Source organism: Myotis brandtii, unplaced genomic scaffold (assembly GCF_000412655.1).
Source record: "Myotis brandtii unplaced genomic scaffold, ASM41265v1 scaffold137, whole genome shotgun sequence".
In the NCBI taxonomy this organism is placed as follows: Eukaryota; Metazoa; Chordata; class Mammalia; order Chiroptera; family Vespertilionidae; genus Myotis; species Myotis brandtii.
Genome location: NW_005354874.1, coordinates 1,714,939 through 1,720,186, shown reverse-complemented (window position 1 = coordinate 1,720,186; position 5,248 = coordinate 1,714,939). Strand labels below are relative to the sequence as shown.

The 5,248-nt window shown below is 36.4% G+C and overlaps 1 protein-coding gene across 7 annotated transcripts in view; it reads left to right on the top strand.

The window, feature by feature from the left end:
* TASP1 (taspase, threonine aspartase, 1) overlaps positions 1-5,248 on the top strand; it is a 231,256-nt gene that overhangs the window by 1,310 nt on the left and 224,698 nt on the right. The window lies entirely within an intron of this gene.

Below are 5,248 nucleotides of genomic sequence, written 5' to 3'. Positions count from 1 at the left end.
CCGCATTCCCTCGCCGGGGAAGGGCGTGTGTGTGTGGGGAGCCCTCGCTGTCCTCCGCCCACTCGGCAGTCTTCGGCTGTGGGTTTCTCCAAGTCTGAGGCTCGCGGGAGACCCGGGGGTGCGTGCTGTCGCCCCGCGTGTAATCGAGGCCCGGTGGGGTCCGCAGGACGTTAGCGGTTCCTGCTCAGTCGGAGGAAGAGGACCGGGAGAGGACCGAGAAGAAGGAGGAGCGGCTTTTGGAGAGGAGGGTGGAGAGCTGGAGCTGGAGGTGCCCTGGAAGGAGAGGGCATCGTGTTTCCCGAAGGAGGGAGTGCAACTGGACTGGCCTCTGTAGGGGAGGGAATGAAAGGTATTTTGGGGACCATGTGACCGAAATCCTTCAATAGTCAGCTAAGGAATTTTTATACGCCCAAGAGTTTAATTTCCTTTTTTTTTTCCTGGTTTTAAATAAAGCTTTTCCCCTCCACTTCTAAGAAACGGTGCATGCTTATTAAAGAAAATCTGGGAGATGCAGAACTATTTTAAGAGATCACCTATAGTTCCACCAACCCAGCTTTTTTAAAAAAAATCATTCTTTGTAATTTCCATAGCATATTCTTAATCTACTTATGATCATAGTGTATGCATATAAAATAGGATTACTGTTGACCCTATGTATCCACGGATCCATGCAGATTCAACCAACCACAGATGGAAAATATTTGGGGGGGGAGAAAAAAAGCTACATTGTAAAGGATTTAGCATCCTTGGATTTTGGTATCCTGGGTGCAATTAATCTCCTAGATTGATTCCTAGGAAGGACTTTGTAACTAGAAAGCCTAATTTTTGTACATTGCATCCATGATATGGATAGATGTGTTTTTTTCCGAGATACAATTCACATACCATAACATCCATTCTTTTAAATTGTAAATTTGATTTTTCAAGCACTCATCACCACTATCTAATTCCAGAATATTTTTATTGCCTCCAAAAGAAACTTTGTACCTATTATAGACACTCCTCTTGCTTGTTCAGTCCCTGGCATCCATTAGTCTACTTTTTGTGTCTGTGGATTTTTCTATTCTGGATATTTCATGTAAATGGAACCATATACTATGTGTCCTTTTGTGTCTGGCTTCTTTCACTTAGCTTAATGTTTTCAAGGTTAATCCATATGCTATGTATTATTGCTACATTCCTTTTTATGGCTGAATAATATTCCATTATATGAATATGCTGCATTTTGTTGATGGACATATGGGCTGTTTCCACTTTTTGACTATATGAATACTTTTGCTTTATAAACATCCATGCACGAGCTTTTGTGTGGACGAATGTTTTTAGTTCTCTTGGGTGTATACCTAGAAACAATTTCTGGGTCATACAGTAATTCTTTTTGAGGAACTGCCATATGTTTTCCAAAGTGGCCTGCACCAGCAGGATATGAGGGTTCAGATTTCTCTATATCATTGTTAATACTTACCTGTCTTTTTGATTGCTGCCATTGGTTGTGAAATGGTATGTCATTGTGGTTTTGATTTGCATTTTCTGGATGGCTGAAAATGTTGAGCATCTTTTCCCTTCTTGGCCTTTTGCAAATCTTTGGAGAAATGTCAGTTTAATTACTTTGCCCTTTTTAAAATGAAGTTTTTAAAAACTTATTTTAAAGTTTTATGAGTTCTTTACATAGTCCAGATAAGTCCCTTATCACATACACAATTTGTAATATTCCCCTCCCCCCCATTTTCTCCATTTTTTGGAGTTTCTTTTCACTTTCTTGAATGGTGTCCTTGAAGTACAAAAGTTTAAAATTTTGGTGAAGTTCACTTTATAGTTTTTTGGTTGCTTGTGCTTTTGGTGTCATATCTGAAACCATTGCCAAATTTAAGGTAATGAAGACTTACCTCTTTTTTCACCTAAGAGTTTTATAGTTTTACCTCTTGCATTTAGGTCTTGATATATGTAGAGTTAAGGTCTATATATGGTGTGAGGTAGGCATGCAAATTCATCCTTTTGCATGTAGCTATCCAATTGTCCCAGCACTATTTATTGGATACTCTGTCCTTTCCCTATTGAATGGCCCTGGCACCCTTGTCAAAAACCAACTGACCATAATATATAGGTTATTCTTATTTTAGGCATTTTTCTATGCTGGGCATTTATCTCTCTCTCCCTCTCTCTTTCTCTTTTAATTATCCTGTGTTAAACACAACATTAAAGGCATAAAACATTTTCTGTATTTGAAGTTATTTTGGTAGAAAGTGTTCTCAGAAGTGGAATTACTGTGTCAAAGATGAAATAAGTAGGCTTTGGAGCTTACTTAATGGGGCATTAAACCTTCAGTGTCATCATGATGGTAAGAGCAACAAAACGTTTCTTTATTCAGCTATAGCTTCAGGGCTGGATTTCTGTAAAAGCTTTTTTCTGTAAGATGGATTTCACAGTTTCCTCTTTCAACTGCTTCTAAAAGTCACTAAGTAAATCTAGAGCAAAAACTTCAACATGAGGGGCAAACAGAACATGTGGTATTTTTCTAAATGGGTTAAAGGGAAAAAAACAGTGTCATCACATGCAGTAGGAAAATAAAACAATCTTTGAGAGAAATGGGGTCAAAATTTAGACCTTAAATCAATGCCATGAATGTCCCTGGAGCAAAAACAATGTTTTATTCTGAGTTTCTCTCCTGGCCTTGATAATCAGGTTAATTACATTCATCGTGGTCTCAGAGATGGCTAATTACATATTCTCTTTGTAGTAGAGTACCTAGTTAAAAAAACATTCAAATACAAAAGGTTATTAGGAAAAAAATCAAGTTTCCCTTTTATCCTTTCCCCTCAACCTCCCAGTTCTCCTTAGAGGTATCCATGGTACTGTTACTTGTGCATGTTTAGTTTAAGCATAGAGTATCTCTGGAAAGATAGTATATACAAATCATACATTTTAAGGTTCTTGATACTGACAAATGCTTTTTAAAAATGGTTACATCAGTTTATGGTGGCAGTTACAGTGCTAGTTAGAAATACTTCATTTTTGTTTGTCTTTCTTTGACCATTCTTTCCTTAATATTGGGATCCAGTTTATATTTCCTCTTTTATGTATTGTCTGCTCATGTCTTTTGGCATGCTATTTGTTTTTATTGGAATTGTTCTTTATGAGATTTATTTTGGCAGCTTTTTGTGGATGGATGTTTTATGATAGCCTGGACTTGAGAAAAGTTAAAATGCTTTTTGTAATATTTATGCTAAGAGGTCTGTGAGCTGAACAAGGGGTCAAGGCAGTAAGGAAAGTTAAATGCTTGAGGGAGAAATCAGTAGGATTTGGAACCTGGGTGCAGTTGAAGATGACTTCAAGTTAAGTTAGAAAAGGATGGTGCTATTAAGAAAAATAAGGAGTAATGTGGAAAGACCTAGATTTCTGGGGAGAGATGAATTTTTTTACGGCAGGCTAAGAGTGAGGATGATCCAGGTTGAACTATCCAGACTTGTGGCTAGAGCTCAAGAGACAGAAGATAAAGAGTTAGGAATCATCTGGTTTACTAAGAGAATAGTTTGAAAGGTTTTTGGTGGATAAAATTGCTGAAGGAGACATTTGAGAATAGGCCCATCTGCTAGTCATGTGAGAGGACAAAGTTGGGAGGCATCAGGGGGCCTTGAAGAGCTAGCTAGCACAGTAGGTGGGTGTGCTTGCCAAGAAGAGCAGGCTATCTAGAGAATCAGAGGTTACAAGCAGAGGATTAAAAAAAAAAGGCTATGAGGTTTGGTAATTTGGAAAATATACATCTTATGGATAAGGAAATAATTTATGGGAAGCAAGAAGTTTTTCTTTGTTCCCAAACAGCTTTATTAAGATAGGATTTATTTATCATATAATTTACCCACTTAGAGTGTATAATTCAGTGGTATTTAGAATATTTAGAACTGTGCAGCCACTGCCACAATCAATTTTGGAACACTTTATTGCCCCCAAGGGAAACCGTGCCCCTGTTAGCAGTGCTTCCCTAATCCACTCCATCCTTCCAGTTCCAGGCAACCACTAATCTACTTACTGTCTCTTTATATTTGCCTATGGTAGACATTTCATGTAAATCAAAACATACAACATGTGGCCTTTTGTGTCTGATTTTTTAAATTGTTTTCAAAGTTCATAATGCCATAGTATGTATCAACACTTCATTCCTTTTAATGGCTGAATAATGTTCCATTGTATGAATATATCATTTTTAATTATCATCAGTTCATGGACATTTGAGTTGTTTTCACTTTTTGCTTTTTATGAACAATTCTGCTCTAAACATCCATGTACAAGATTTTGTGTGGATATGTTTTCAGTTCTCTTGGGTCTATACCTAGGAGTAGAATTGCTGGGTCATACGCTAACTTTATGTTTAACTTTTCAAGCAACTGTTGCAGAGGATGGGCAAGTTACCAGTGTTTTTTAGAAATAATAAAACTAATTTTAATATCATTGGTAGGAAGTTGCAAAATGTCTATATTCAGACATATTCAGAAATAAAGGCATGATAAAATGGGTCTATAAAATTGTTTGTTTGTCTTTTTGTCCTATGAAACTGTAACATGTTTATGCATCTCCTTACAGTGGAAACCTTTTGTGATGGGTTGTTACCTAAAAAGTTTGCGGAATTGTTTGATATTTTTCTTGTGACTATATTGATGTATGCTTCATCAGTTTTAAATAGTGATTTGTTAATAATGACTACAAATATGATAAAAACATCACAGGGATATTTGATGTTAATATATGGTCATGATTTAATATTTACTCTTTAGTCTTAACTGTAGAGACCAAATACTGTGATTTATTTTTAATTTGAATTACCTATAACACTGTAGTTTGTACGGGCCCCAAAAGTTCAAGATCCAGAGAAACAAAACCAAAAAAGACCTATTGGGCCAGTAGTATTGTTGATTGGCTATGTTTTTATCTTTTTGTTCCCTATGTAGGAAAAATGTTGAGGAGTTTTCCCTCTTACTGCAGTTTTTAGTGGTATCTCATAGGCTCATCCTATTTTTGAACTTGGACTTAGTTATCTTGTGTTCCTATAAATAAATAAAAAAATTTTCTTTAATATATTCAGATTGTTTAAAATTGAAAGGTACAAAATGATGAACAGTAGCATTTTTGTATTACCTCTGTCGATCAGTCATCCAAATCTACTAGTAAATACTATTATACTATTTTTTGGTATATTCTTTCAGATTTATACTTTGTGTGTGTGTGTGTGTGTGTGTGTGTGTGTGTGTGTGTG